This window comes from Saccostrea echinata, unplaced genomic scaffold (genome assembly GCF_033153115.1).
Source record: "Saccostrea echinata isolate AGI-Se365-2 ecotype Australia unplaced genomic scaffold, CSIRO_AGI_Sech_v1 ptg000036l, whole genome shotgun sequence".
Classification (NCBI taxonomy): domain Eukaryota; kingdom Metazoa; phylum Mollusca; class Bivalvia; order Ostreida; family Ostreidae; genus Saccostrea; species Saccostrea echinata.
The window spans coordinates 5,146,751-5,159,414 of NW_026889785.1; the positions used below are offsets into that span (position 1 = coordinate 5,146,751).

The 12,664-nt window shown below is 36.7% G+C and overlaps 1 pseudogene; it reads left to right on the forward strand.

Moving 5' to 3' along the window:
• The first annotated feature begins 11,207 nt into the window (after nt 1-11,207).
• Nucleotides 11,208-12,194, forward strand: LOC133199789 (uncharacterized; annotated as a pseudogene).
• Nucleotides 12,195-12,664: the final 470 nt, after the last annotated feature.

Sequence of the window (12,664 nt, forward strand, 5' to 3'; positions counted from 1 at the left end):
ATAGATCCCCACCCTAACACCAGAACCCCTGCCCCTGGGGCCATGAATTTCACAATTTTGGAAGAGGCACTCTTACTCATCATAACTATATACTTAGTTAGTTTATTTAATACCCAGGAGCAGAGAAGAAGATTTCCAAAGAACTAATGCATTTTCACTATATAATCAATAGAGCCCCGCCCTAACACCAGAACCCCTGCCCCTGGGGCCATGAATTTCACAATTTTGAAAGAGGCACTCTTGCTCATCATAACTAGGTACTTAGTTAGTTTATTTAATACCCAGGAGCAGAGAAGAAGATTTTCAATGAATTAATGCATTTTCAATTTATAATCAATAGAGCCCCGCCCTAACACCAGAACCCCTGCCCCTGGGGCCATGAAATTCACAATTTTGGAAGAGGCACTCTTAATCATCATAACTATATACTTAGTTTATTTAATACCCAGGAGCAGAGAAGTAGATTTTCAATGAATTAATGCATTTTCACTATATAATCAATAGATCCCCACCCTAACACCAGAACCCCTGCCCCTGGGGCTATGAATTTCACAATTTTGGAAGAGGCACTCTTACTCATCATAACTATATACTTACTGAGTTTATTTAATACCCAGGAGCAGAGAAGAAGATTTCCAAAGAACTAATGCATTTTCACTATATAATGAATAGAGCCCCGCCCTAACACCAGAATCCCAGACCCTGGGGCCATGAATTTCACAATTTTGGTAGAGGGATTAATGCTTATTACAATCATGCCAACAGTTTGACTGCTTGATTGATTGATTATTGTTGTTTTACGCCGAGTCGGCAATATTTCAGCCATATTTCGGCGGTATGAATTAAATACTGTATGAACGGTTTTGAGAGTTTTTGGGTTTCTCTGGCGGCCCCCAATGAGCCTACTCTTTTTCGAAAACCAGAGAAACGATCTTTAGCGTGCCAAGGGGGTTGTTATCCTTGACACGGGGCACCGTTTTACGTCCCATCCGACGGACTTGGAATTTAAAAATAAAAACAGTTAAATTGAAAATTACAAAATGCTAATATAAATATATACATTTAAATCTTATTGTAAAAATCAGTTTCTTGCAAGTATTGTAAAATTGCACTAGGATTTACATTTGTAAAAAGATCATGCATTGTTTGCACGCCATTAAAAAGTTTATTTCGAACAGGCGTAAAATCAGAACATTCTAAAAGTATATGGTTTATAGTTATTACACAGTCACAAGATATGCATTCAGGTTGATGTTCCCCGCTCAGTAAATATGAATGGGTAAACCTTGAATGTCCAATTCTTATTCTTGAAATAATGACTTCGTCCTGACGTTTCAGGCCAAAGTCAGATGATTGATTAACTTTGTTTTGTATGGTATAAAGTTTATTATTATCACAAAAATCCCAAAATATTTGCCAAAGGGAATTTACGTAAAGTTTCACCAAGTACTTAAGATCAGTGTAAGGAATTTTAAAAGGTACAATTTCATACTGAAGAGCTGTTTTTGCAGAACTATCGGCCTTGTTATTACCCGAAATACCAATGTGACTCGGAATCCAACAAAATTCGACTTCTTTGCCTTGTTGAGTAAGATGATAGAACTTAGTTAATATATCCAAAATGTATGGGTGATTTGTGTTCATATTGTGTATGGACTCTAAACATGAGAGCGAGTCTGAAAATATTGTAAATGAATTTTCACTAGAAGTTTTTATATATTCAAAAGCAAGTTGTATAGCTTTTGCTTCGGCCGTAAAAATTGTTGCTTCGTTCGGAAGTCGTGTAGAAAAAACATCATTTTTGACCACTGCAGCAGCAGCAACCCTGCCTCTGTCCTTAGAACCATCTGTGTAAATTTCTCTTGAAGGATGTTTAGATTTTATTTCAGCTAATTTCTGTTGAAAAATGAGAGGATTTGTTTCTGATTTCTTAAGATCTGATAAAGATTTATTCACTACTGGTTTAATTAATTTCCATGGTGGTATTTCAGAAAGAGTAGAAGGTTTTACAATATCCAATGGTAGTTCGGAATCTCTTATATGATTTTTATATCGGAAACAAAGTGGTTTTATGCATTTCTTGTTTTTATCATATAAATTTGCATTTGGTGGATGAAAAACACAGTCATGAGCAGGATTATCGGTATTTGCTTTTAATTTAATTATATATTGTAAAGCAAGTTTAATTCTTCTCAAGTCTAGAGGTGGTTCATTTGCCTCTAGATATAAACTATCTTTAGGAGAAGTTCTAAAAGCCCCCAAGCACAATCTAAGACCTTGATGGTGGATTGCGTCAAGAGCTTTTATATAGGAAGTCCTAGCTGATCCATACACAATACACCCATAGTCTAATTTCGATCTTACTAGAGAGCGATAGAGTTTAAGTAGAGTACTTTTATCAGCTCCCCATTTTGTGTTTGCTATTACTTTAATAATATCGAGTGCCTTTAAACATTTTTCTTTGAGCATCTTTATGTGTGGAATAAAAGAGAGTTTATTATCAAAAATGACACCTAAAAACTTTATTTCTTTAACTACATTTATTGGATTTCCATTTAATTGCAAATTCGGATCATCATGGCTTTTCCGCTTTAAACAAAAATGTACACACGCGGTTTTATTCATTGAAAATTTAAAACCATTAGTATCGGCCCAATTTTGAATTTTGTTTAGACATGATTGTAACCGCCGCTCAATAAAATTCATATTTTTAGACTTATAACACAGAACAAAGTCATCAACATATAAACTACCATGCATATCATTTTTAAGTACTTCAGCCAAACTATTTATTTTAATGCTGAATAATGTGACTGAAAGAATACTTCCTTGTGGTACACCCATTTCTTGTTCAAAATTGTCTGAAACTGTAGTTCCTAATCGCACTTTAAAAGTTCTATTATTTAAAAAATTCTTAATAAAATTAGGTAAATTTCCTTTGAGACCAACACTGTAAAGATCTTTTAAAATTCCATATTTCCATGTAGTATCATACGCTTTTTCTAAGTCAAAAAAGATAGACACAGCATGCTCTTTTTTAACAAAAGCATCTCTAATATAGGTTTCCAGTCTAACTAACTGGTCAATAGTACTTCGGTTTTTTCTAAAACCACATTGTATATTTGTAAGGATGTTATTGGTTTCAAGAAACCATATTAAGCGTTCATTGATCATCCGTTCCATGGTTTTACATAAGCAGCTTGTTAATGCAATTGGTCGATAATTATTAGGGTCTGCATGGTCCTTTCCAGGTTTTGGAATAGGAATAATTGTGGCTTGAGTCCAGGAAGGTGGAAAATGACCTCGTTCCCAGATAGTATTAAAAATTTGCAGAAGACATTCTTTACTTTCACTAGGAAGATGTTTAATTATTTGATAGTGGATATGATCCGGCCCTACAGCTGTGTCATGAGATTTGTCTAAAGATTTTTGCAACTCTTCAAAAGTAAATGGTTCATTATAACATTCTTTGTTTTCGGATATAAAATCTAATGTTTTCTTTTCTTGAGTATTTTTATGAGCAATAAAATTAGGACTCATGTTGTTTGTCGAGGAATTTTTTGAAATTGTATTAGCTATTTCATTAGATATTTCTTTCTTATCAGTTATAATTTGATTTCCAATACTAAGATGTTGATATTTTTCAGGACCTTTTCCTTTTATTTTCCTTATTGCGTTCCAAACTTTATTTATAGAGGTATGTGAATTTAGGTTTGAAACAAACTTTTTCCAAGATCTTCTTTTGTTAAAATTAATAGTTCTGCGAGCTTTTGCTCTAAATACACGGAAATTGCTTAAATTTATTGATGTAGGTACTCTATTGAATAATCTTTCTGCTTTTTTTCGAGCTTTTATTGCTTCATTGCATTCTTCTGTAAACCATGGTTTTTTAGTTCTAGTAGAATTTGTTGAGGTTTTAGGTATACATTCATTTGCAGTATTTAATAGTATTTCAGTAAATTTTTGAATAGGATCAGGATGGTTTTCAAATTTTTCATCCAAAATATTTTGTAAGCATAAGTATTCAAATTTATTCCAATCAGCCTTGTTTAATTTCCAGTTTTGAACATTGTTATTTTCAGAGGGTTTGGGTACTTTAAGTATGATTGGGAAATGATCACTCCCGCATAAATCATCATGCACTGACCAGCTTAAATCTAGGAGTAAAGAAGGATCTACTAAACTAATATCTATTGATGAATAAGAACCATTACCCGGATGCAAGTAGGTGTTTGAGCCGTCATTAAGTATACAAAGGTTATGATGCGATATTGCATCTTCAATTTTTTTCCCTTTATCTGTGATTTTGTCGCTACCCCAAAGCGGATTATGGGCATTAAAGTCACCGACAATCAGAAATGGAGCAGGGAGTTGTTCTATTAATTTTGTGAGTTCTAAAGATTGTAATTGATAGTGTGGGGGTACATATACAGAACAGAGGGTAATTGTCTTATCGAGAGAAACGCGTACAGCTACTGTCTGAAGATTAGTTTTTAAACTTATTTGGCTGTGAATGTATTTATTATTGATTGCTATAGAAGTACCGCCAGATGCTCTATCAGTTTGAGCATAATGGTTATACATACTATAGTTTTTAATATTGATCTTATCTGTTTCCTTTAAATGTGTTTCCTGTAAACATAAAGCTACCGGGCAATGGTCCTGAATAAGTAAAGATAATTCGTTAAAGTTAACTCTAAAACCTCGACAATTCCATTGTATAATTGTAGGATGATCCATATTTATTTCTTGTTATAGGAGATGGGGGATATTCTTCCTTTATTTTTATTGGGTGACACGCTTCCGGCCTGCGAGGAAGAATGACAAGGTGTAACGTCCATTTCTTCTAGGACCCCAAATTTATTGTGGAGAGGGACGAGGTCGTCTGCCCCTTTCGGCAACCGATCCCTCGACTGCTTCTGATTGTTTTTTGGGGGAGATCTGTTTTGTCTCCCGGATGATCTAGATGTTCCTGCAGATTCAGGCTTTGATGCAGCCGCAGCTGCAGTTTTTGGTGCAGCCACAGCTGCATGGCCTGCAGAAGCAGGTGATGAAGTAGATTTACCTTTGTCATGAGAAGACAAAGGTGCTTCAGATGATGAGGTCTGCTGTAGAAAATCTTTCTCAGAGACCTGAGTAGACACTTCCTTCAAAGAGGATGATTTAACAACAGTTGCATACGTCATATTTGGTTTTGGAACGCTGTACATGTTCACTAATTTTTTAGCTTCCGGATATGGTATTCTTTTCTCTGTTTTAACTTTTTGTATTTCTTTTTCCTTTTTCCATATCGGACATTGTTTTGAAGACGACATGTGCTCCCCCTTGCAATTTTTACACTTTGGGTCATTCTGACAAGTTTTGCCGTCATGCCCCTCCTCACCACACCTGAAGCATGTTTCAGATCCTTTACAATTCATTTGCCCATGCCCAAATCGCTGACACTTAAAGCATCGCAAAGGATTGGGCACAAACGTTTCAATTTTCATTAGGTACAGCCCAACTTTGATGTTGGTAGGGAGAGTTGGCATACAAAAGGTCAAAAGGTAAGTGTTTGTTGGTTCAACAACATCATTACGCTTTTTTGTGAATCTTCTTACAGAGATCACTCCCTGGGATTCCAATTCAGATTGGATTTCCTGTTCAGGAATACCATCCAGGTCGTGATCCCTGTCAAACAAAATACCTTTGCTCTGGTTGAGTCCGCTATGAACCTTTCCAAGTACAGGGATATCTGCCAACATTTTTAAAGCCAACAAAGAAGTTGAATGTTGTTTCTTGGTGACTTCAATAAGAAGAGCACCAGACTTCAACTTTTTTACAGATTTAGGCGTACCAATAATTCCTTGAATACCTTTTTGTATAAGAAAAGGCGATACATTTGTAAGAGGCTTTGAATTTTGATCCGATAGTTTTGCTTCAAGTGTGATGAAGCGAGGCCAGTGTTCCACAACGGAGTTAAGTTGTTCGTCGTTGAAAGAAATTTCAAGACCTGTTGGGTAACAACGTTTTTTTGATTTTGAAGTATCCATGGTTAGATGAAGAACGTTTCAGAATCCTTGCTCCCCGCCCACCTCGGAGCGCCAACAAGGGCGATATCTAGTCAAACGGATATCCAGTAAGATAGACACCAAGAGGAAACAAAGAGACTATACTCAGACATGATATGCCTGATTGACCCTGAGCCACCGCTTAATATAAATATATCAACATGGAAACGTCGGCGTATTGGAAATTGCAAAATGAATCAGATAATATTACAAAAAATGCAAAACATCAATACTATGGCATGCAGATATTATCAGCTCGGCGTGACCAGCCGATTGATCAAGTCGGGCCAAACTTGACCTCCCGTCTAGATGAATATGGGGCCAAAGTGGAGTGTTGGTCATGTCAGGTGCGTTGCACCCAGCACCCGCAGACCTCAGCCACCAGGATCCCCTTCTCCACCAACACGGGTTGCAACCCACGGCCAACAGGTTGCCCCATTATTCGACTTTTACGACATGCAAGGGGGTGCCAGGGACCTATTCTTGTCACCCCGGGTCCCCACGGGGGTTGACTGCTTGATGTCCAGGAGTAAAGAAGAAGATTTTTAAAGATTGCATTAATTTTGGTGGTTTTAGTCCCACCCATCAGGCCGCACGGGGGCAGGAACCATGAAATTCACAAATTTTGTTCCCCTTCACCCGTAGATGCTATATGCCAAATTTGGTTCAAATTGGTTGAGCGTTTCAGAGAAGAAGCTGAAAATGTTCAAATGTTAACGCACATCGCACGACGACGGACAAAAACGGATAGCAATAGGTCACCTGAGTGACTCAGGTGACCTAAAAATCTGGTAAAAATTCCCTTCCTTATAAAAACTTTTACTCTGTTTGCCTCAGATATGCCCAGGTGCGGAGATCGCACGACGCACGTCGACGGACAAAAACGGATAGCAATAGGTCACCTGAGTGACTCAGGTGACCTAAAAACGAGTACTGTGTAGCAGCGATTTCATATTGCTTAATTATAATTATTTTAAACTATTTCAGTAAGCTATCATGATGAAAGAACAGACCAGCTTCCCCTTGTAGAGAGAGTGATTGCTGAGCAGCTTTATGAGAACTTGCTGTGTTGTGAGGGAGAGGGGGGTTTTGTAAATTGCAAAAGTGAATGCATTTTTTTTTTTGTTGAGCCAGGGGGACAGACTCTCCTCCATGCCGAATTCGACATTGGCACTAGGGAGATCCGTTTTGATTCCCGGTACTTGACCATGGTTATCCATGACCAGGTACACCCTCGTCAAGGTAAATGGACTCTCTCTCTCTCTCGAATTTTTTTTGTAGTGGATATTTCACGATACCACTAGGAAGCCGATGGTAAGATCTCCCTCTCATTCTCTCTCTCTCTTGAACACCATCTCATGGTTTCATATACTACAGAGCTACATTTAAAATTTGAAAGAAATATAAAAAAAAAAAAAAGAAGTCAATATCAAGTATATTGGTCATTTCACACGCGCGCACGTGCATGCCTGTGCATGAGGAACATGTCATCTTGTCTACACTTTTAATATGACTCTATATCCTAAGTGTCAAAGCATTTCATTAAAAAATATTAGAGTAACGACTATATCAAGTATATTGGTCATTTTCCGCAATGCACACGCGCGTACGGACATGCATGCGGATGATGAACATGCCATCTTATCCACACAATTAATATATCTTAATATTCCTAGCATCGAAGCATTTCATTAAAAAAATATAAAAGTTACTGCTATATCAATAATATTTGCTTATTTCACCCACTGTGACCATCTCAGCTTGTCTACGCTACAAATATATCTTTATAATCTGAGTTTCAAAGCATTTCATAAAAAATGGAAAAGTGATGCCTATTTCAAGTATATTGCTTATTTTACTCACTGCGCACGCGCGCACGTTTAGCGTATGCATATGCATGCTGACCATGTCATCTTGTGTACATTATTAATAAATTCTTATATTCGGAATGAAATATCAAAGCATTTCATCATATAAAAGTTACAACTATATCAAGTTTATTGGTCATTTTACGCATTGCACTCGCACACATGTGCATGCACGTGAGATCATGATAATTTGACCATGTAATCTTGTCTACACTACTGATGTATCTTCATGTTATTATTTTCAGAACATTTCATCAGAAAATGTAAAAGTTACACCTTTATCAAATATATTGATTATTTTACTCACTGCGCACGCGCGCTCATGCATGTATGTGCATTCTGACCATGTCATCTTGTCAACACTATTAATGTATACTTATGCGATAGATTTGGGAAATGGGAACACGATTGCCATTGTGATAACGATTCAAAGGATGATGAACACGATGAATGCCAAAGATCAAAGACAGAGGTCAATAAAGGAAATGATAGCAGTAAACAAATAAACATTGATTGTAAAGGGGCACAAGACGGGGTTAATGACGACTCGGAAGAGAGACAAGAAAGGAGCCCATAGGCCACAACGCTCACCTTAGTAACTTCGGTCCTGCTGTTCTTCACCAGATTTTTCTGCTTGTAAATCAGTACCTATTGTGTCCCCCTTATCACCGGGGGTTACAATTTGAACAATTTTAAATCTACACTACTCCAAGATGCTTCCACATAAGTTTAAGCTTTTCTGGCCCAGAGGTTCTTGAGAACAAGATTTAACAAAAAAAATTCCTTTATATTTCAATGTACAATTTGGATTCCCTATTGTGGCCCCTTCCTACCCCTGGGGTCATGATTCAATTCAAATTCTACAATACCACAGGGCGACTACACATAAGTTTCAGCTTTTCTGGCCTAGAGGTTCTTGAGAAGAAGATTTTTTGGCGGAAGCGCCAATTACAATTGCTTTGATGACCTTCGAAGTCAAGGTCATTTTTGCCCTGTTCTTTGGTATTCCAAAGGGACGTTACCTAAACTAAGTGCATACAACTCGCTATACTTCAGCTGGTTCCCCCGTATTTGTAACGGATCCCGAGTGATTTTGCCAACAATAACTAACTGTTCGTGCTGAATTCTTACGACACAATTACCTGTTTGCTCTGAGTGCGCAGCTATGTTAAGGCTTCCCGAAGCTTTAAAATGAGCTCAAAACATATGTCATTGTGAGGTCGGTTTTGGTTATAAGTATTGAACTTTAGTACTTCCAATTAATATAAAGGGTTTCCTCGGGTATATATTAACATATTTATAATTTTTTGAAGTGTTTCATATAAATCGCTTCAGGGAAGCTGATTAACACGATAATTATTAACATTTTGTTATATAAATAAACTCATCGTATCCTTGTGTATCCGAAATGTGCTTAGGAAAAGTCATGGTATTACTTGGGTACAAAATATTTCCTGAGAAATTCAACTTACCTACAAATTTGAGGGGTATTTTCCACACAATATCGTAATCTGTATTAAAACAAAGCCAACACACATTTTCCACAAACAAGATTCAGTTAGAGAACAACCTCTTCTTACAGATTTCCAAAAAAAATTTCAGATTAATCCTCATTAATCATCTGCGCCAGACTCTTTCATACTCACAAAATAAATTCTACCTCGAACCACAGGTATAAAACACAAGTACATTTCAAAACCATATTTTTCATAAGCATTTGGAACATGCTGAATTTCAATCAAAGGTAGGTAAGCGGTGTATTTTTAAAATATTCGGACATATAAGACCTAAAAAAAACCTTTAACGACCCGTGAATTTTGCAATAGCTATCTAGCATTTTACATGCAGTTTTAAATAAAGTGTAAAGCTCATGGCACTCTCCCCGTCATATCACTTCATCACTTCAAATTTGCAGTAACTTGACGTCATTTTCCATTATGACGTCATATTTTGGTAGTTTACAGATGTGAATGCACAGAGTGCACTGTGATATTCTAAGGGAAGCCTTAACCTACCTGCGTGTATGGCAAAGATCAAGAGATGTTTACAACCAGGATGATGATGTATTGTATTTGAATTCTGCTGTGGAAAAAATACACTTTCTCAATACATGATGGACATCTCCAGGTAGGAAAACTCTCTTGTGAATGCTGAAATCAATCTGTACGAGCCACTAGTAAAATAGTGATGGATATTGGTGGCATAGAAGGTATCTGGCCAAAATGAATTAATATGTTTTAGAATTGCCAGAGAAGTAGTAAAGGGTACATTATACAGTCAACATTTTTTTTAAAAATTAGGTCAAGGTCATAACTTTATGTAGCTCAAGGAGGTCAAAGCCCAAGGTCATAACATTTTAGGTCAAAGTCAAGGTCATACCATTTATCAGTCACAAACCTCGAGACATATTAGGTCAAGGTCATATTATTCAACAGTCAATGACTATGAAAACATATGTCAAGGTCATAGCATTCAACAGTCACTGACCTAGAGAAATTGATCGCAGCTTATAAAAAAAAAAAAATGGAGCAACGTCAAGATTCAACGACAAACTGGAAATTTTTGGGAGCAAAATTACCCAAATCTGAAATCGTTTATTTCTGCCAGATCCTGTTGGTTTATATAATTATCGTTACCGCAATTGTAAATCTTTCTCTTCAGACAGAAAACACTCGTACGGAACTATGGGTGAGCCTCCTAAGCAGTGCGATCGGTTATGCTCTACCTTGTCCCACACTTCAAAAGTGATGTCGATGTATGTAATTTTGTCCTTAGTCAATTTTGCTACAGTCTCAATTAAAAAAAATTATTTCTGACAATCAGTAGCCACCACAGAAATATAGTAATGTTTAAAGCACAGCGAGTAGAAAAATCTCCGAAAAAAACGTGCAGTTTAGAGATTGCATACATATAATTTACATTCCTTACGAGGAGCGGAAAGGAGTTTGGATTGAACATGCTATAAATAGAGCTCATTTTAAGAGAAGAATACAACAAATAGAGACTGTTTTATCACCCATATTACTTCAGAAATTGGAGCAAAATACTGGAGATACTTAGTGACTGTGAAATGTACTTTGGAAAAAAAAATATTCACAGTCATAATTTAAGGTTAGGACACTCTTATGTGACTGTGAAAATGTTTTACTAATCAGAACATTATACAGTCAATTATGTCACTGTATTTGATTCCTATATAAACTCGGGTATAGAAGGCATATATCACCAGTTCTGATTTCGCCTGAGAGGGAGCACAATATTTTGTTTTAACTCTACCTTACGCAAGAAGATGGAGCAAAAACATAAAGACATTATCAAGGCAAACTACTCAACTCTTGTAAAGAACATGATGTCTACCCATGTTGCTGGACATCTTTTTGCTTCGGGAATTATTACAGATGAAATGAGACAACAGATAGAGGCTGAGAAAACTAGTTATGATCGCAACAGAAAGTTGATCAGCATCATCTTACGTCGAGGAAAAAGAGCTTTTACAGGACTTAAAGTTGCATTGATGAAAGCTGACCAAAACGAACTCTCCAAAGTTTTGATTGGTGAAGACAGTACAATGACCGAATACGAGAAGAAGCTAGCCACAGCCCGATCTTTGGTTGTGAACATGACGGAAAAACCAAATTTAAGCAAAGAATCGAAGAATAAACTCAACAAACGCCAACAGTCGCAAGAGCCACGATGTCGGTTTAACCTGGATGACTTTAATGACCTTTTTCTGACCGTTACGCCTTTCAAAGGAAACATCAATATTCATATTCGCCATTTTACAGTGTCCAATGGTCGTTTTTTTCCAACCAAGAAAGGGGTTACATTTCCTCTTGCCCGATGGCTGAAATTTGAGTCACTTCTACTATAAATAGCAAGTTACCTACAAAACACCAATAGAGATGGAGAAATGAAATGGCATATTGGTGGGGGTGTTTACGTATCCCTAAATCCTATTTATTCCACAGTGGACATAAGACACTTTTGGAAACCAGTCGACGCACAGGAACCAATACCAACCAAGAAAGGCGTTACTCTAAACACACATAAGCTGATCAAACTATTAGAAGTTGTTGATGAAATGAAAGAATATGTTCCCGAGCTTAATGACGTAGAACTGTGTATGTTGAGTGATTCACATCAAAACCAACTTGGTATGCTAAGTTGTCCCGAGGGTACTCCCTTTGGATTCGAATCCCAGGTTGACAATGTATCCCTAGAATGCAACGTCGATGATGTACAAGACTTACAAATAATCGAAAATGACATTGAATAATTTAAATCTTTATAAATTGCTGACTTTGATGTACTATATTTAGTTACATGTTTACGTACTCTGTATATGTGCATTTTTTAAAAATCATTTAATAAAAGTTTGTATATTAAGATATATCTGCGTGGTTATTACCTTGGTATTTAAGAGAACACAAATAGAAGTAAAAGCTCATTTAGATCCAGTATGTCAAAATACACGGATTACTTGAGAAAATTATACTACACGCCTGGAAATCCTGGTGCTTTTGCAGGTCCTGAAAAGCTATACCAATCTGTTAAAAACGATGGAAAACACAAAATTGGAAGAGAAAAAATTAGACAATTTTTGAACAATGAGGACCCCTACAGTCTGCTTAAACCTATTCGTAGGTCATTTCCTCGTTCGAAGGTAGTTGTGGACACGATTGACTCTATGTGGGACGGAGATTTGGCTGATGTTAGCAACATTTCTTCTCACAATGATGGTTTTCA